Source organism: Mycteria americana, chromosome 6 (genome assembly GCF_035582795.1).
Source record: "Mycteria americana isolate JAX WOST 10 ecotype Jacksonville Zoo and Gardens chromosome 6, USCA_MyAme_1.0, whole genome shotgun sequence".
In the NCBI taxonomy this organism is placed as follows: Eukaryota; Metazoa; Chordata; class Aves; order Ciconiiformes; family Ciconiidae; genus Mycteria; species Mycteria americana.
Window position 1 is genome coordinate 27,232,300 of NC_134370.1, and position 21,345 is coordinate 27,253,644.

Genomic DNA, 21,345 nt, shown 5'->3' on the forward strand with positions numbered 1-21,345 from the left:
AGCATGCCTTTGGTGACAGCATAATACTAATGTCTTCCTGAATACTTGACAAGTTCTGCTAAACAAGCATAGGGGAGGCAGCAAAATTCAGTGCTGAGGCAAGTTCTGAGCACTTGAACTGCACCCATAGATCTACATTAGTGCTTCAAGCACTCTGCACAGACCAACAGCTTGAAAGATCTTGTTTATAGATGACTTGCCTATAGGCCACCAAGCAGGAAATCAATTGCCATTAATCCCCTTTGGGATATCCATTACACAAGCAAAGATGTTTGATGCTGGTTCAGTGATTATTACTACAGTAGGAATACTACACTACCATGGTCAAAACACACAAGCTATGAGATGGCCTTGAGGATGCAGCTGGACATAAAGGTAAGGGCACTTCCTGAGAGCAGTACTGAACTAATAAAGCAGCTGCACTGAATTTGTCAGCAAAGAACAGTAGAGCAACACTAAAAATATAATATGGAGACCAACAGTTATTTTTAGAGAATCTCAGTATTACAACTTAATTAGCTAACCAGATTCTTCTCTGTTAGTCTCTCTCTCAAAATGTGGGCTCTATCTTCTTACTAGCAATTACAGCACAGTGCACGATGTGGCTATATTGATAACAATTTATTCAGAGTTACAACAGTAATTCAGTACTTCCTAAGCAAATAACCAGACAGGAGCTACTTTATATTTGCATAAGTGGACCTCATTCCCTGACAAATTTGGATACAGTGAATCAGATGCTTTGCACTCAGCACTGAAAGACGTATATGGCATTGCACACGCACAGAGCACAACCTACAGAAATGAGCTCATTGCTTAGTGACGTATGGTACAGCACAAGGCATTTCCAAGAGACTAACACTTGGCTAGGGACAATTTGTGACCCATATCATCACCAAGCCATACAGACCAGTCCCAAAGAAATGCCTTGACTGCCATCAGTGTTTTGATTATAGACCAGGAAAGAGAAACCTAGCGTCTTTTTTTTGTTTGTTTGGGGTTTTTTTGTTTTGAGTGGATGGTGTGGCTGTATATACCAGACATTGTAATAAAACCAAATACTGAGGTTCAGGCAACCTAGACACATCCCCAAGGCCCCGGGGCAGGCAAGCAGCCTGGGGCATCATCAGCAAGCCAAGACAGCGCGAGAGAGTAAATGGGGTATGCTCTGGGGACACAAGACTCAATATGGGAGGTGAAAACCATGCAGAGAGCTATCTGCATTGCAGCAGAAGAAAACCAGTCTAAACCATCTCTAATAAAGCAGCGCTGCTACCAATGAAGAATCAAGGGCAGGGGCATTAAGAAATCCTGTCCCCCAGCTTTGAGCAGGGACAAGTTTCTATCACCATGGTAGCCATATCATTTTGACACAGCAGAATTTGTTTCTTAACCAGTACTGCCATCACAGGCCTCACTGGCCCTGGCCACTCTCCCCTAGGGTCTCTCCCAACCCTGCCTGTGACCCAGGACACCATTTCAGCCCAGCCCACGGCCACCAGCTCCCCACAGCCCTGCCGTACCCAGCCGTGTGCCCCACTGAGCCGGGCCCCACCAGCCCAGCCAACTCACAGCTGGTTCCCCTCACCGGGCCTGATCCTTACCCTCACCCACAGGCTGATGTCCCGGGCTGGCCCTGGCCTGGCCCCAAGGAGGTTCCTGATGGCCGGGGCAGGGCTGCCCAGTGGGGCTGCCCGCTCCCTGGCTGGGGCGGTGGGACAAGGCCCTGGCTGCCAGGCCCGGCCCTGCCAGCCTGGGCATCCCCCAGTCCCCAGGGAGCCCCCAGCCCTGCAGTGCCCTGACAGCTACTGACGTTAAAAATTACATGTACCATTTATTTCTCTCTTCCCACCAGTTTGTCTGCCTTTTGTAACTGTTAGAGCTTCTCTTTCAGATTGTAAACTCTACATGCCAGATTTTACTACGTGGTTCTCCTCTGCATAGCACAGTGGGCTTTTATACTCTGTACAAAGTTTATACTGAATAAAAGTATTAATGTGGTTTTCATAGTAAAGGAGGTGTAATTATGTCTTCCTCTCAGATAAGAAACTGAGATGGTAATTAAGTGCCTAACTCAGTCACCAGAGAAGTCATCGGCAGAGCGAGGACGAAACCACGGACTTGATTTTTCCACCCAGCACCCCTATTTAAAATCTCAGGGATGCACACCTTGCTAAAAACATTCATAATTATGGATTTTGGTAGGGAAAGTCACAGAACTACAGATCATTAAACAAAGAGTTGAACGGAAAATTTTATGGTAGTGGACTTGAAAACATTAAGGTTAGAAAATTCTGTTATTGTTTACATGCTCCTTTACTTAGCCTCAACCTTTTTGTCGCTATATCAAACTAAATTTTAAAGACATGATTATTCATAAGATTATAAAAATAAAATTCCTTAACACTCAGTAAAATAGTAGACAATTTACTTTATTAAAGGAGAAAGGTAGCTTTTATATTTTCAAAAGGTTCTAATACCCTGCAGTTCTTTTTGCTATATTGACTTTCGGTTGCCAATAGAATAGAGCAATAAGATGTGACAGACCCATTCAGTATTTGATTCTCTAAAGGTATTAAAGTCTGTAATACATTTGAACAGCCGTATTTCTGCATTTATACCACTTATTTCACCTCTATTAAAATCTCCCATACATATTATTTCTTAATTAAAATATAAGTAAAACAATCATCCTCTGCCAAGTGTCATTTGCAGCAGAGTCTCATGATCAGCTACATACCAAGCCTAACTCTCGCCATTATTGTAGCTATAATTAATATGCAGAGTAGTTGCTGTTATGTAATATTTGTATTCAGTTGGGATATTTTCTACTTTTCATCTACATGGCTAGCTGCTTAGCTTACTTAATTGGCAGTTATGTATTAAGGAAAGTTTATTCCCAAGTCATTATGCAATTGTGCAGAGATCACACTAAAGGAGATTTAAAGGCTGCTTTCACTTACACTGTGTACAAATCAGTCTTCTTATGAACTGTATAGTCCTGTTCCATTGCTATTTCTTCACCTCAAAGCATTGAGTAACTAACACCACAACCTGAAAAAGGTGCTTAAAAAAATAACCTGACAGTGACAGTAATTGTTTAATTATTTACAGGCTCGGTAGCTACAAGTAAGGTAATACGACCCTTATCCACTCTGCTTGCCTGTTATTTCACAAAGCGTTTGTTATTTTAATTACTTGATGACAGGAACATGCAGGTAGATCAAGTGAGAAGCAGCCTATTTTGTGAAATATATTTTTCCTGAACTTTATAGCAAAATGGAAGAGAATGCATGATGAGAAGGGGTGTACAGGAATCAGGACTCACTGTTCTACCAATGGTTTCACACAGACCTGGACCAGAAACTTCAATGCTTTGTCTTACATTTTCAACAATAAATATTGATGTAGATTACACAAGTGCTGGGATGCTTAGACACAGTTACCTTAAGAAAGCAGACTTCAAAAAGGGAAAAGACACTCAAAACCAGTTTTCATTTTTGAAAATGTAGTCCTGCCTGCTTCACTTTACCTCTCTCTAGAATATCTGTACAAACATAGAACTAATGCACAGACACTCCATTCAACCCAGGGCTGTACGAAATAAAATCAGAAAATTATTATGAAAACTTAATACATCATCGGAGAATAATTTGCCTTTTTAGAAGCCCTTAAAAAACCAGGACACTATGAAGACAACCTGGTAAGCACTCTCTGAAGTATGGTACTGAAAAAACACTTGGTGTCTTGTTGAGATATGTTCGAAAACATAGGAAACGGGCAGGTAATGTGAGGGAAAAGAACTGGGTTAAAGCCTGGTGAAACAAAGACAAGGATTTCTGATATTCCTGCTTATCTAACATTGAACTAGTATGAATAGCACGCAAAAATCATTAAGTATCAACTGTAATGAGAATACAGAGTCATGCCCACATCACACAAGAAGCAGCAGTATGCTCAATTTAAGCAGATGTTCGAAAACAGTAATACCAATGGAGCAAGCCCACTACCAGCCTTGGAATCCCATCCTGGAGAACATGAGATGAGAAAAGGCCTGGCAGAATGGCAGTTGCACCTGTTTTGAAGTATGCAGTAATAATACAGTAATAAAATATAGTTTGGGGAAGCTAGGGAAGGGCTGCTTTAGATAATGATGCCAGTAACTTGCAATTTTATCTCTATTAACTGCCCCTCAATTAACAGCATTGCATTCCCTGAGCAACATTTTCATACTAGCCACTCTTATACATTGGAAATCTACGTTTATGTTCTTTTCCTTTTCATTCATCTGTTTCCCCAAAGCCACCAACAGGTGCTATGTGAAAAGGAATAATTTTGCATATAAGACTATTTCTCCTTTCTGTTAGGCAGACCTCTAAAACACTGAGTTTAAAATTATTACTCTTCTATCAGTAATTCAATTACATGCCCTTAGATACATTCTCTCACCATTTTGATAACTCCAAACAGGGGTCTTAAATTTAGGTAAAACCATAATATTATGCTGCATTCTTAGCAGCTGGGCAACGTACAGCGTACGTCAAGACATCAGGTACCTACTGAATACATTGCCACAGCAGATGTTCCCCATCAGATACAGTTACCATCTGTAGTCTTCATCTTAATAGTTACTAAGTACCAGTTCATCCAGTGCTCAAAACAAGCAAACCAAAAAACCTGAACGGGTTCACCTGTTCTACTGCAGTTTAGCAAACACAGGATTTCACTGGAATATTAATAAACAAAGCAGATGGGAATGTGAGAAATAAATAGCTGTATAGAGACTTGCAAACCTCTTTGAAAAGAGTCAATCTTGCAGGAAAGAGAAGGCAAAAGCTAAACTAACTGTGAGCTAAGAGGTAATCCACAGCATTTCTTTGAATATTTGGTTCTTAGTCAATATTCGGTTACATTGACGTCAGTTATCATACTGCAGCTATGGTTTGGCTAGTTTCAAAGGATTAATTATTGATACCCAGAAAAACATTATTCCTTTCACTGAATAAAAGGAAACAGAATGATCTGTGGAAAACATGGCTGATGAGATAGCCAAGCATTTTTCTCTCATAAAATATTCACGAGCTATGTAATTTGGTGTTTGCAAATTTGGCAGGTTAAAAAAAATTAAGTCCAAAATAGATTCCAAAACTTTTCTTTTTAGTTTAAGACTGAGATAGTAAACTCCTGTCAGACAACTATTCTTTTTGTTTTCTGCATTCCTGCAGAAATTCTGAGAAGCTCCTTGCCAGTCCTTACTCACACCAGAACCTTACTTTCTGTGCTGACCAAAAAAAAAAATAATAATAATCCTTCACTATGAAGGGTCTAGGTTCCAAGACCAAATGTATTTTCTCTTTTTCCAGTGACCAGCTTCTCTGTTGCATTTGTGCATACCTTCAGTAATCCTGACAGACTTTTCTTCTGCACCCTTCATATTTCTGGTATGGGTTACTTACATAAAATCCCCTTTTCATGTCATTGTTTTGACTGACAAAAGTTGCTGCAGTAGGGGAATTAATTCTAAAACCTTGACCTGAGAGGCAAGCGAAACTAGATTAGTAAAACACGGTGTTCCAGCCATGATCTCACAAACAGCATAAGTCTGCCAAATGAAGGGTTCCTGGGTATGGTTCTCACTTAAGAATACGAAACAGCAGACACCTACATTACCTGAAATCTGAAGAAACTACAAAAAGACTCAGTTCAAAGTTTAAAAATTTCTACTTGTAAAAATTTTACAAGTACTTTCTTGTAAAAGAGTACTTTTACAAGTACTTTCAAGTACTGAAAGTACTTTCTACTTCTACATTGATGTAAAACAGTATTTCTGAATAACTGGAAAGCTGGCTGAGTGATTTCCATACCAGCCTAAGAACTGGGAGACATGCTGAAGTCCCTGTTTTGCCGCCAAATTTTTAAAGTCCTCAGCCACGTTATCTAGTCTCTTCATGTCTTCACCCCACAGCTATAGAACAAGAGTAACAGTAGTTTCTGTTGCATAGGGATCTTGTCAGGATAAATATATTTAGGATTTTAAGTGTTTCAGTATTACACAAACGGCAGACAATGCAAGCATAGTGTAGGGAATCATAAAGTAAGACACACTAAAAGCATAGTGGTAAAGACTGTTAGACTAGTTATACAAGACAATTAAACATATAAGGCAGAAGCGTAAAAGGGAAGCAATGAAGAACTCCAGACATTATAGTGAAATGAAAAAGCATAGTCTTAAATAAAGATACCAGGCAAGTAAAAATAGATTATAAAACCAGTGCCCTCTGAAGTTATAGAAGGGTAAACAGGGGAGGAATACAGAAGGATTGCACAATATGACCATCCAACAACAATTTTTTTAAAAAGCACGCTTAATGAAAGAGATTGACAGGAGAGCATGATTCTCACAACTAAAAATCTGCGATAAAAACAGTGTCATTACAAACTTATGTGCATTCAAATGTACAAACGGTGTTTTTTAAAAACTTACGATTCTTGGTTCAAGTTAGCAATGGTTTATAGCAATAGTTATGTAAGCTTTGACTATAAGTTCACAAGTTTGTGTGAACAATTTCGTTTATATATTTATTCATAAAGTAAATCCTTACGTTTTACTTTGTTACTTCTGATAGTACATCAGACCACATTTATAGAAATAATTAACTAGTGAACTTGTCATAAAACTATGTAACAAGGTAACTTACTGCCTGCAATACATAAATAAATAAAAACAGGACAAGTCAGGATGTACAGGTTAGGAGTGTTCACTGAAAATATTTCATAAAATTGTCAAACTAACATCTAGCCCATATCCATAAATTTATTTTCCTTTTCTATAGTCAACAGAGCATTTCTTATTAATTTCCTTTAGGAAGGCTGAATTATTATCACAATAAAATATTCCCTAAAGACCCTGTTCAATTATAAAGTAGCAGACAAAAGGGCAAAACAAGCATTAATGGGGACACTAAGTTTAAATCAAAGGAGACATGCCATTATTCTTTGGTCCCTACATACTGTAGAAATAGGTACATTAGGCAGATTAGACAATTAATGTGTAAAACAGAATACTAGTCTTTAACTGTCTTTTGTGTGGTTCAAGCATTTGAGACCATCCTTTCAAAATGTATTTTAAAAAGAACTTTAGAGTAGCCATGCCAAATCACTAACCTTAAATATGATGGAAACTAAACTTGTAAAAATATATGAAGCAATATCAGATGGGACTGAGTTATAAAAACTATAGAAAGGGAAGGGATCCTTAATGGAAAAGCATAGAGAAGGGTAGAAAGGTGCATGCATTTTCTGTTATCCTCCCACCCAATAGAAGGGAAATCAAAGAAAGCATACAATTGAAAAGAAAATTGATACAGACATTATCATGAAATGAACACTGCCAAATTGCCTACATCCTATTGACTGATTAATCCAGGAGAAATTTCTTTCTGTCACAGATGATAAAACATTTTAAATATCAATAATTCAACAAAAACTTGTTACAAGCAATAAAAACCACATTTCACTTGCTGTCTTCATACTTAACTCATTTTTGTGACGCTATATGATTCATTGCAATCCAAAAGTCTCAAAGGGCTTCATGAATGTGAGAAAAACGTCTTAAAAAATGAGAAAAAATTAATAAACAGTGGGGAAATTACCTAACTTGTTTATCATGATTACAGGAAGTACTTTAGCTGATTGCTTGTAATTGTTTTGTTGTTGTTAACATTAATACCCAACTCCAATCCAAGTTTTTCAATCATCACCTCTTGGCACTTTTTTTTTTACTACTGTGAAAGGATGAAAAATACATTGAAAAATCATGCATTTGATTTTGCCCAATTTTAAGAGAAGAATTACCAGTAAATCTTTTATATGATCTTTATATATGATCTAAATTATGAGAGTAGCTTTTACAGAATGTGGTAGAAGCTGAAATAAGAAAACTGCTGAAAAAATTATTCTCTGCCAGGAATATTCAACATTAAAATAGGTCATTAAAAGATTCCAAAAGTAGAAGGTTTATTTCACTAAAGGATATATACAAACACAATGTACAAAATAAGTATCAAACTGCTTTGTCAGTGAAATTAAACTTCGCAATATTTTTTCAGTTGCGTACTTTTATCCTGCAATTACAGAATACATCCTGCTCAATTACAGAAGAGGAGGCTTTTATCTATTAGCAAACAGTATGCTTTCCTTCATTATATTAACTTCATAATACTTTCTTGCTTGTGGTATCAGAGGTATCCGAGAGAAAGAGACGCAGACTGGATTGTAGAGGGAAATCCTTCCTCTCTTCTGTGTATTACAGAATAGTAATGCAGCTAGCACCAGTGACTAAAACTGGTGCTCAAAACCATCTCTGATGCCCAAAAAAATCAGAGAGACTCCGTGGATTAGGAAAGGCATTACCCAGCTGAAGGGAGAGAGTCTCTAAGCACAAGGTACCATAACTACTCCAAAACTGGGATCTTGGTCCTTGCATAAAGGAATTAACTGTTCGCTTCCTTCAACTGCAGAACTCCCTAGAAAACTTGGTGACAGGAATTTTAGGTCTTCATTTGATTCAAATGAAACATTTTCACATGGGAGGAATGGACTTAAACACTTGCGGTTTCTATTTTACGTGAAATAGCAAATTATTCATATTGTGTGGGAGTGTAGGGAACCTTCCTCAATGCTGAGCCTGTCAAACACAATTTATTTGCATTCACATTTTTACAAAGAGATTTATGATTTTTCAGAAGGTTTTACAGGTAACAGGATAAAAGATGAAGGAGGGAGGTAGTGGGACAAAAATGTGAGAGACTCACAAATATAACTATTTGGTAATATCATAAAACACATGGATCAATGACGATTTGAGGAATGCCAGAGAATCATTCTATTATCTGCCAAATTGGACAAACCAGTCATGTCTAAGGTCTTTTTTGATTCAAAGGTAGTATATAATATTTATGCTTATTGTATTAAAATTATAACGGAAATCACAACGAATTAAAGCTCTCTGTAGGATATAAACCCATATCTAAGCCTTTACTGACATGGGAAATTAAGTTCCAGTGTGAAGCACATAAATATTTGAAGAGCAGCAGGTCAGCCAATAAGTAATTAAAAATATTTAATAGCACACAACACTTCTCACCTCAGAGATTACAGAGTCTAACGCAGCTTTCAGACTGAAAGAACTTTGGGGTGTGGGGGGGGTGAGAGTCAGAGAGCACACAAATGTGCAGGAATCTGGAGGAAAGATATACAGCTCTAATTTTCAAAAATATTGAAAATGCCGATTCAGTTGGAAAGCAACAATTTTAATGACTACTTTGAAATAATTATATTAAACTAAACATTTCCCCCAGAGGACCAGTTACGTCACTTTGTAAGAAATGTACAAGCACTATTATTTAGTCACGTAGCTATGACCTCATTCATTACCCACTGCTACGGAAACAATTTTGTGTAACCTGAATCTCATGACTCCCTTGCATAGATGATTAAGTAGACAAAAGTTTTTAAACCTAAAAGAAGAAAAATTCCTTGTAGATAAATTTCTTTTAGGTAACATACATTATTTTGGTTCACTTCCCAGACACTAAATATCAGCATCCAAATTATCCAAAGTCAGTACTTGTAGACTACAAATACAGCAGCTGGCACATTTCTGATGCAAAGAAACATACACAGTTCCTGCAAATTCACAGATACTGACTGAAATCTAAGGCAGAGAGGAAAGCTAAATTTTTGACTTGCATACTATAGCTCCATTAATTTTTATTCGTGCCATATAGAATGAGAACAAGCTCAGTGAGTTCTCTTTAACTTTCCTAACCTCATCATTTTAAATAACAGGGATAACTTTAACTGGCACAGAGATGATCTCCTCCTCTTGTGGGTGTACAAGTGACGCACTGCTAGGAATTGATGCGTGACTGTGACATTGAACATAGCCTTTGTAAGCCATCAGAAGTTGGACTACCGGAAAATAAAAATACGTGGTGTCCATTCTTAGCTCTCATAACACAAAGAATTATATCTAAGTCTTCTTGCTCATGGCAGGACTGAATCTGCCTGTACCAAGACTTGTAGATGAAGCTCCTACTCTGAGAGGTCATTCTCTAAATGAGAGCAGCAACTCTTTGAAGTTCCTCAGAGGCCTGGATTGTTAGAAGCAGCCCTGGCAGTGTTGCATTAGTAGCAGCGGGCAAGTGAGGTGCTTAAAGGCAGACATTGTTCTGTCTCATGAGTCCACAGTTTTTGGCTCCAAGATTTATCAAACCAGCAAATACTGCATATGTCACAAAAACATGTTACCTCTGAATACTCACTCTTTCTACAAATTATCCATGATACAGCAAGCAGTTATTGTCTACTGATAAGGAAAGATACAAACAGAGGTGAGAGGATAGATCAATTTAAATTGTTACCTCTTTTTCTGAGGTTAAATAATAGTAAGAAAGAAATTAAAGGATAACAATTGTTAAGTCATCACAGAGTACTGAGCTTTAATTTGCTGAACCTTCAGGGGAACAGAAGTTGTTGACAATGATCAATAATAAAGTTACTGCTACTATAGAAATTTCTGACTTGAAAAGAGGTGGAAATCAACCATGCCCTTTGTTTATATCGTGCAATTTTGTGACAATCTGGTAACTTTATTACAGGGCCTAGAACTCCATTTTTTCCTTTTAGATTTTATATAAATTATTCTGGTAAAAGAGTTTGCAGCAGCATAAAGATCAAACAGCTCATCAAAGCAGGCTGTCACACTTTACACTATTCACAAACTGTGTTTTACAGAACCTACTCATCAGCCTGAAGCTTTAGAGTCTTTCTCCATTTACAGTGCTGCATAATTACCTCACACAGCTTCCCAAGATGCAGGTGTCCCCCATAATTTATCTGTGAATGAGAGTCATTGACAATCCCATCCAAGTATCACATGAAGTTAAAAATTTTACCTTTACTACTTCTTAAAAGAAAAAAGGGCTTAATTAAGCCCCAGTAAAGAAAAAACAAGTACTGATTTGTACATCAGTAATTCACAGCTTCCAAATATCTGACTCTAGTTTATTCAGTAACAAGACACTGAAGTAATACATATAACTAGAAGACGCGTTTGAGAAACACACTTCGAGAAATAAATATATCTCTGTATTTTAGATTTATCTCACGGAAATCAGAACAAAAGGCATGAATTGTAAGATCAGCTTTATTTTCTAGTGTAAAAGTATGACTTTTATCCTCACAAACTAGTATAGCAAGGGAAACAGGATCTCCAGGTTAAAGGCAGAAGTCACATGTAACATGATTCCCATTTTGCCTGCAGATACACAGCTCTAAGAAGGGTATTCAAGGATATTTTTCTTCCTGGTCACTCTCTAAATCCTCACTGTCACCATGGGATGCACCGTGCATCATTCAAGTGCTTGATTTTATTAACACTTGTAAAAGTGCTCAATATACTGTAAGTGATGTGTAATACTTAAATAGTTTTACTTTCGATTACAGATGATGCCCATATTGGCAACCATTACTGCCTTGTTTTACCAGCTAAAAGCATCTAGTGGTCCTCACCCTAGGCTGCAAAAGATTTCCGCTGAATAAAATTAACTTCCTGTGAAGAAGGAAGCTTCTTCCTTAAGACTAAGTCATATATCAGATTTTTGTACTGTGCTGTTTTAATAAAACTTGACTTCAAATCTATTTTAAAGGGCACTCTGTGGAAACAAAGTCTCCTTGTTATTGATTAGATCAATAGAAAGAGCTGTAAAAATTCAAATGAAAAAATGTTACCTTAATTGAGTTTTCATTTTTTTCAGGATTCAAAAATGATAAAACAATTTTATTTCATCTAAAAACTCACCACTATTGCCATATGAATTTAAGTTGGAATCACTCAGTTCCACAGAAATCTTTTCCTGTACTGATTTCTGCTCACGCAGATAACCACGGGAGTAACAGCAAGCTATAAACAAAGCAAACTTTCCAAACTCTACTTCCATTTTTATAAAGCAAAGAGTGTTTTACACAAAGTTCCAAGCAATTACCCAAAACAGAGGCTAGTGCAAAAAAAACCCACCCAGCAAATCAGTAATTAAGCTATTTTCCTTTCTATCAGCTTTTTTCCTAAAGCTATTAGCTTTGTCCATCACATGCACCAACAAACCTGCAAATCTTTAGTGCGTCTACAGGTCAGAAAGCGATCTTTGTGAGCTGCTATTTAAGAGCACACCACCTCATTAATTCTCTTGCTCTATGATCTCCAGCAACATCTTTGCAGGTATGGTGCTAAATGCAGTTTCCCCTTTGTCTCAAGAAATTTACAAAACCAGATACAATTCAAACAGAACGGGGGAGTGAATGACTGGGCCCTCACGCTCCTGCCTCTCAGAACTCTACTCTCCCCAGAAAGGTCCTAGGCATTTTTGCCATTACGATCAGTTCTAGCAGCTGTTAGCGTATGAAAGCAAACCCTGTGAAAGTCTGTAGTGTCTTTTTTAAACACAATTCCAGTCAGAAGAGGAAAAAAAAGGAGCCTGAATTTCGCTACTAGCCATCTCTCTGCATACTACCATCTCTGTAGGGATTATAACCTAGAAAAAGTTATCGTAAATGTTGCGAAGCACCATGTGAAACTAAGTTCATAATGATACCAATTTGTCCAGAACTATGGAAATACAGACAGAAAGCCAGTAGTTCCTCTGACTGGGTTTGGGTTGACGGCAAGTTGAATATGAATCAACAGTCTGCCCTGGCAGCCAAAAGGGCAGGGCATGTCCTGGGGTGCATGAAGCACAGCATAGCTAGCCGGTCAAGGCAGGTAATTGTCCCGCTCTACACTGCACTGGCACGGCCCCACCTCGAGTACTGTGTGCAGTTTTGGGCGCCTCAATACAAGAAGGACATCAAACTATTAGGGTGTGTCCAGAGCAGGGCCACCAGGATGGTGAAAGGTCTCAAGGGCAAGACTTTTGAGGAGTGGCTGAGGTCACTTGGTGTGTTCAGCTTGGAGAAGAGAAGGCTGAGGGGTGACCTCATCACAGTCTACAACTTCCTCAAGGGGGGGCAGCGGAGGTGAAGGTGCTGATCTTCTCTCTCTGGTGACCAGCAGTAGGACACAAGGAAATGGAATGAAGCTGCATCAGGGGAAGTTCAGACTGGACATTAGGAGAAGGTTCTTCACTGAGAGGGTGATCGGTCACTGGAACAGCCTCCCCAGGGAAGTGGTCACAGCACCAAGCCTGTCAGAGTTCGAGGAGCATCTGGACGATGCTCTTAATCATACGATTTATTGTTAGGTAGTCCTGCGAGGAGCAGGGAGTTGGACTCAATGATCCTTATGGGTCCCTCCAAACTTGAGACATTCTACAATTCTATGATTCCATGAATAATCTCCTAATCTTCAATCTAAACCTGCCTGTTCCTAAAGCTAACCTTTCTTAAACATTTCTAATCTTTATACACCCATGACCTCTGACCCTGTTAAGATGTTTATCCTAATACAGCAGTGATTGGGAAAGAAGCCTCTGAGCTTCCAATTAGTTCAGTAGAAGGTTTCTAGTGACAAAGAAAAATATGCTAGAAGACAAGATCTATGATCTAAGCCATTTATTCAGGAGATGGGGAGGTATCATCCTTCTTAATTTTGTACTTTCTATTTGCTTTATTTGGGGGTAGGGTTTTTTGAGGTTTTCTCTGTTTTTTTTTTCCTTTCCCCCCTCCCCCCAGTTCAATACATAACAGTTTGTCATTGGGTGTCCGCAACTTTGGCTCAGAGCCTCCACTTTCTTCCTGAGTATCTTCTACTATTGCTATTGATTGTGGTGGCACTGAGTACTGAAAAGATGATCAGCAGCAGCACACATCCTTCTGGATGAAACTCCGCCAGCTTCCTGGGGTGACAGCAGATGTTTTTGTTATTCCTCATGTCTTGTAGGAGCCAATACTAACCCAGGGAAGGAGCCAAAAACTGAAAGCAAGACTGACAGCAGGAATAATATTACGGTCCAATGGGCACTGAGGTCACCATTTAACTAAATAAGGCATTCATGGGAAGATACACGCCAAATTACCAAAATGGTTACATAGCCTTTCAGCTTGCTGGAAAGACTTCTTTTTTTTTTTTTTTTTTTTGGTAAAACAAAATAAAAAAGTAATTGTAATAAAAAAATACCATTAGGCAGGGTTCTAAACCCAGTAGTGTGTTTGGCAAGGCTACTGCAACTGGGACACTGGAATAATAAAAGCTACCAGATACAGTAATCAGACTCCAGAAGGAGGATGAAAGTTGCTTTGTTTTGACTGCTTAATTGTAAGAGCAAGCATATGGGAATTGCTGAAACAAATACGCAGACAGTTTGCTGATGTACAGTTTATAGAAATTAGTGAGAAAACTGAATTTCTGAAAATTATATAAATTCAGATTTAGATTTTAATCAGTATGAAATTTGGTTGGAGTCTGCTTCATTATTACTTCTGAAAAAAATTGTTTTGCTTTGTAAATTTAGACATAAAATTTAAGTAATTTACTATTTCATAGTAAACTCAGACCTCATATAGAGAGGCAAGATATCTTTTTGGTTAGTGAGGTCAGAATTCAAATTCTGTCATAAAAGGAAATTTGAATGGTACAGGGATTCTCACAGGTGAGTAGTCACATGGTTTTAGTTTATGTGGCGAAGTTACCTTTTTCTGAAGACACATTTAATATCAGCACTGAACTTTTTTTTTTTTTAAATATATCTTGAAATAATGACAATTCCAGGAAGAAATTAAACTTAAAACTTAAATCTTTTACATTCAATATAGTGACTATTTTAAATTATATAGAAAATAAATTATACATCATTTTCTTAGTGGTTCTAAGGGACAAACTGAAGAAAGTCTCATTCACTGTGACATTTTTTCAAGCCACGAAAACTTCTATGCCAGTAAGTTTCTAACAGATAATCAAACAATTTTATTCTTAAGCATGTCTACTTAAAAAAAAAAAAAGCCACATACAGCTTTCATTTTCATATGGTGGTTTCCAAATATTCTATTCAGTTCAAGCTTAACCTTCATTTTCAAAGGTGCTTAAAAAAACCTTTAAGACAGGCTCAAATATGGCTAGAAGAATGGAGGAAAATGGAATTAATCAATCCCCACAAATTTATGTTAGAAGCAGGGCAAGCTCCCATCACAAGTGAGATTCCTAACTACATTACATGACTCACTTCACCTTGTAGGAAGAAGAATATCAGAGATACAAATACAAATCTTGTTCCTGGCTACCAAATCAGTGCAAAGGCCATACTAACAATTAACTCATATGAAAAGAAGGGCCAATTTCTAGCAAAGAGTCTACACCCCTTTTAACAATTAATGCTAGGTTTTCAGAATACAGCTTTGAGTCTACTTCCTGGCATCTTAGATACCCAGCATCTCAGTGATGGTGGCATCAGATCCAGCTGTGCTCCAGATCCTGGAGCTCAGAAGAATGCTTTCATTACTCAGAGACCGAGCAACAGTGATATTTAATAAAATGATCATCAATCACCAAAAAAAAAAATACATTTTTAAAAATGTATGATTTTCTGCTGTGCTCTGCACTCCCTGTAATCAGTGAGTTCTGCTGGAATCCAAGTGGGGGAAATTTTTCATCAACATAGACATATCAATTATGAGAATGTCAGCCCTGTTGGAAGCCAGACTTAAACTGTTGTTAGGTAGGCTGTTTATGAGCTGGCTGGAGCAAAACAGTAGAAAAGTATAAAAATAAATTGAATACTTAACAGAAAAAGTAAGGTTAGAACTATATACAACTTGTATGCAGGTCCCAGGTCACTGTAACAAAACTGTTCCCTCCTTCATTCCTTCAGTGGGAGTTTGGGGTTCTGTCTTTGTTATTACAATTAACTCACTCTTTCACATACAAACACACTCTCCAGGTGTTTTTGAAAATCCTGATACATTAACTATGTTTGATAACGCTCTCATCCACTGAAATGCAATCACCTTTGCTGCTAACCACAGATACAGCGCACAAAAATGACAAAAGAGAATCTAGTTGATTCTGTTGCCAGTTGTACAGATCACGATAGACCATTACATCAACAAAAGTAAAACACTTCTACAAAAATTGCCTTGTGACTTCTCTCTAAGCCTGAAGTTAGTAAAACACCAGTTCTGTACTTGGCAACTGATGACTAAACAAACATGAAGTGACTGATTTTGAGAAGGTATTCCTACTGAATCAACACGTCTTGCTAAGAGTGCTTATACCAAAGAACTGCCCCCTCCAAATATCATGATACTCTCTAGGATGAAGAGAGATTCTAGTATAGACTTACTTACACACTAGATACTAGAACTGAGTTCCCTGAGAGACCATAAAGCTGTTTGAGGGTCTCCCAATTACTGGCATACATTAATATCCATGTTGTGACAAAACTACCTCAGAAAACAGATTTGTTCACATTATCAGTATTTTTGTCCAAATATATCCAGACATACAAAACAATGTTACCTCTGATAACTCTGAATCTTTCAAATGCTCCTCTGAATCTATAAAATCTGCAGAGGTCCCTGAAGAACTGCATATAGCTTCCTGAAAAAACGAATGCTTTCACTTTTATGAAAGCATACATACTATCTCTAGAGCAAAGTGTCAATACTTCCTCCTCTTGCTACATCTCTTTGCAATCGAAATGCAGCTTGTTAAAATATTGGCTTTCTTTACAACGTGATGATATAGCATTGCCATCAGATGAGTTCTGGGTGGTCTAATCAAAGCTAAAATCCTGATTATTAGAATATACAGGGTAGCAACCTAGTTATTAGCACAACAAAAACAGGACGGTTTTGGTTGATTGGCTTGATTTTGGTTTTTTTAAACTAAAGAAATTCCAAGTCGGTGACCTAGACAATAAAGGTATATTGATTCATAAGAACTAAGGATGTGGGCCAGCAAGTATAAAGACACATTCCCAGCAGGACAGGACAAAGCATATGGCTCTATAAACTACTCCATATGACTTCCATATGGCTTTATAAGTTATCTTTTCCTTACCTATCTTGTATTTGATCCAACATCTGCTATCTTTTTTACCATCCATATTTTATTATATTCCAAAATCACTCACAACTAATATTTAACAGTACTATATAAGCCTAACCTGAAAAGGGTTTTCCTATGGGCTACATATAAAATTAGTAAAATTGTAGTCAGTCTTCAACAGCAGAAAGAGATATTGTACATCTCACATGATTTATCCCAAGAGGTTCGCTAGATTTATAGATATATGAAGGGTAAAATATACACCCAAGCTCTACCACAGGAAAATCAGTAGTGCTCTGATTTACTTCCTTCTTTGCACAGAAACCATTGTACACATAGTTGCATTTTGACTTCTTCCACTGTGCTGTGAAGAGCAACTCAGAACTATTTACTCTGCTGACTGCTTAGCCCTTTTCACTGAATAAAAGGAACTGTCATCAAACCATATAGAAAGCTTGCATTGTTTAGGTTGTTCATTTTTAATATTTCACAAAGGAATTGGCATAATATTTCTCTGGTGTTTTCAGAGCCAAAATAATTCAAATTAATAAGTACCCACTGGTTTATAGCCACGGATCAGTCATTAAGCTCACTTAGTTCTATGGGTTCAGTCTGGGAACACAAATCTATCTACTAATTATAAAAGTAATCCCTGTAGTTCTGGCAACTAGTGCTATGCAATGACCACTAGCCTATGTTACTTCTGCAGGATGAATGTACATGAAGTGTCTTTGGTTTTGTATACGTGTAATTTAAGAGTTCTGTGACTAAATCCAGATCCAGAGAGATTTCAGTTCTACAGGACAGAAAAGAAAAAGATTACTGAAGACAGTCAGTTACTTATTACACATAGCACCTATTTAAAGTAATTAAATAATAATTTTATTACAAACTGTATGGAAGACTTTCAGGAGTCTCACAACCAATTTTCATTAAACATACCTTGGCAGCTTTGTCCTTTCTCAGTTCAAGGGCTGATAGATTGCTATCAGTGCAAACAAGAATAAATAACTTAACACTTTGAGAGAAGACTTGCTGGGCTTTCCTAGGGGGTTGAGGATTTTACTTTAAATAAATAAAGGCCTTTACACAGATCACAAATGAAGCTATGGCAGTCCAACGTTAGTTACCACCTGTAACTAATGAAACAAAAACTTTAAAAAAAATGAAAAATATTTAAAGATATGTGTTGTAGAAAGATACTTCCACTTTTGTAGAATGCAAACTTGAAGAGTGGAGCCTCTATGACATGCTACTTTGTATAAATAACCTTATTGCCTAATATGAATATTCTAAAATTTACAAACAGGATAAACTGTTGACTACAGTATTTGTTTGCTCTTTCAAAACAAAGAAACACTTGTGCATGAGGTTTTAATTCAAAGATGGTGTTCTGAACTGGACTTCCTTCAGGTCAAGTCCATTTGTTTTAAAGCTAGAAAATACAAGATTCAAGTTCATAATTTAAGCCTGACTTCAGTCAAATTGATTCTTTTGCTAATAGTCAAAACAGTCTTAGCAACCAATTGAAAACTTTATGAAAGGGTAAGGGCTAAAAATTGTTGCACTCATAATATCTCAGTGGAAGTACAGAGTTAGTTGCATGACTTCACTTTTGCCTGTGTATTCACCTTTACTCTACTTCACCCATCATGCATCAAGTTAGCCTCAGGAGAGAAGTAATGGAATAAATGGAAAGAAAATTATCTGGTTTTCTGCCCTTGAATTTTGCTGCCTATGTCAGTCTTCAAATGCATTTACAGGGAAGACCAAGAAAGATAACTTAGTCAGTGTGGTAGTGCTTGTTCTGGGAATAAACCAAGAGCTTTATTCCACAAGAATGTTAATTCAACATTTCTTATAAGTACTAAAAGGGAACCTAAAAGTAATAGGAAATCTTTGTAAACAATAACTTACTTGGCGCTCTCAGAATTCCTTGGGACATGGATTAAGAGTGAAAATTACTTTCTGTATACTGTCTATGTTCAAGTGTACCAAGAAATAGTTTTGAAAAGTCAGTATCATTCTTTTACACAGCAAGCTGAGATTGCAAGGAATCTATTAAACAGCTTCAGCAAATACCAAGATCTCTCCTGAAGTGAGGGGGTTTTTGGGTTTGGATCAGTTCAAATACAGGTTAATGTGTGTGGAAGAAACCATTCATTTAAGTAGGCAGCACTACCCATTTAAAGTGTTATTGAAGCTTGAAACATTTATCTCGGTGTCTTCTAACAGAACTCTAAGATGGCATATAACAAGACAAAGTTTGGCTACCTATAATTATTGAAAAAAAACCCTATGGTTTTGCAAGTGCAAGGAAGTTAAGCGTGCTACCATGGTCAAATTCAAATGCAGAATTTGCCTATTAAAATCCACCCAGCAATAAAGTGAATTTTCTATTCCCCAGAGCTATTTTGTCTTAGAAATATAAATGTAGTGGTGTCTTCTGTTGCAGGCTTCAGGTCACTGTGGCTATCCTTTTTTACTATTTACTATAAAGTAAAGCATTGTCTTTCTCTAGTAGATTTTACAGGTTATTGCAAGTCTGAATATATTTAACAGAGAAATGTCTACTGCTCTGGGGAGAGCAGAAGTCTGTGCATTGCAACGATAGTATAAATTGGAGGTTATTTTCTGATTCAAAATACTACAAGTGTTCTCACACATTTTAACAAGTACCATTCCCCTTATGTCATCTCTAACACAATCATTTTGAGTGTGAGTACCAGAGATGACATCAATAATTTTCACTTTTATCAGTATGCTGCATTTGCTGCTGGGTGCAAGTTAAAAACATTACAGTACATATGCCAATAATGTCTGATTACTATCTCTTGAATTCCCAATGCTACTTTGGTTTTTGGGGTTTTGGGGGGGTTTTGTTGTTGTTCTTGTTGGGGGGTTTTTTATTTGTTTGGGTTTTTTCTAAGTCAGCAAAGTACAGTGAAAGGATGAGAAGGTTTGTTTTATAGCATGCTTTCTGTGTACCAATGAACTGACAAAAGAATAGCAGCATCATTAGGGATTAAAGGAAAGATGAGTTAAGGATGAATACTTCTCTTTCTCTAGCAGAAGTAAAAGGACACTTCTTTTTCTTAGCTTGGGTAAATCTGTTCCCCTCTCAGCTCCAGTCCCCGTGACTCCCCTTAAATCTTGACTATTGTGCTGTGACTTCTGTGACCACTTTGTGGTGGTGAATGGAGTTTACTCCAGTTGGCGGCCGGTCACAAGCGGTGTTCCCCAGGGCTCTGTGTTGGGGCCAGTTCTGTTTAACATCTTTATCAATGATCTGGACGAAGGGATCGAGTGCACCCTCAGTAAGTTTGCAGATGACACCAAGTTGTGTGGGAGTGTTGATCTGCTGGAGGGTAGGAAGGCTCTGCAGAGGGACCCAGACAGGCTGGATCAATGGGCCGAGGTCAATTGTATGGGGTTCAACAAGGCCAAGTGCAAGGTCCTGCACCTGGGCCACAACAACCCCATGCAACGCTACAGGCTTGGGGAAGAGTGGCTGGAAAGCTGCCCAGCAGAGAAGGACCTGGGGGTGTTGGTTGACAGCCACTTGAATATGAGCCAGCAGTGTGCCCAGGTGGCCAAGAAAGCCAATGGCATCTTGGCTTGTATCAAAAATAGCGTGGCCAGCAGGACTAGGGAAGTGATTGTCCCCCTGTACTCGGCACTGGTAAGGCCGCACCTCGAATACTGTGTTCAGTTTTGGGCCCCTCGCTACAAGAGAGACATTGAGGTGCTGAAGCGTGTCCAGAGAAGGGCAACAAAGCTGGTGAAGGGTCTGGAGAACAACTCTTATGAGGAGCGGCTGAGGGAACTGGGGTTGTTTAGCCTGGAGAAAAGGAGGCTGAGGGGAGACCTTATTGCTCTCTACAACTACCTGAAAGGAGGTTGTAGAGAGGTGGGGGTTGGTCTCTTCTCCCAGGTAACAAGTGATAGGACAAGAGGAAATGGCCTCAAGTTGCACCAGGGGAGGTTTAGACTGGATATTAGGAAATTTTACTTCACCGAAAGGGTTATCAAGCATTGGCACAGGCTGCCCAGGGAAGTGGTTGAGTCGCCATCCCTGGAGGTATTTAAAAGACGTTTGGATGAGGTGCTTGGGGACATGGTATAGTGGTGGTCTTGGTAGTGTTAGGTTTATGGTTGGACTCGATGATCTTAAAGGTCTTTTCCAACCTATACAATTCTGTGATTCTGTGATTCTCCTCCACTTTCCAGTAATCCAGAACTACAAGCTATGGTTCATTTATTATATCAACCATACTGCTAATTCACACTCCAGAACCTTATAGACA

General features: G+C 38.0%; 1 protein-coding gene across 9 annotated transcripts in view; it reads right to left on the reverse strand.

The window, feature by feature from the left end:
* Positions 1 to 21,345, reverse strand: part of KCNMA1 (potassium calcium-activated channel subfamily M alpha 1) — a 532,021-nt gene that overhangs the window by 390,690 nt on the left and 119,986 nt on the right. The gene's annotated exons all lie outside the window — the stretch shown is intronic.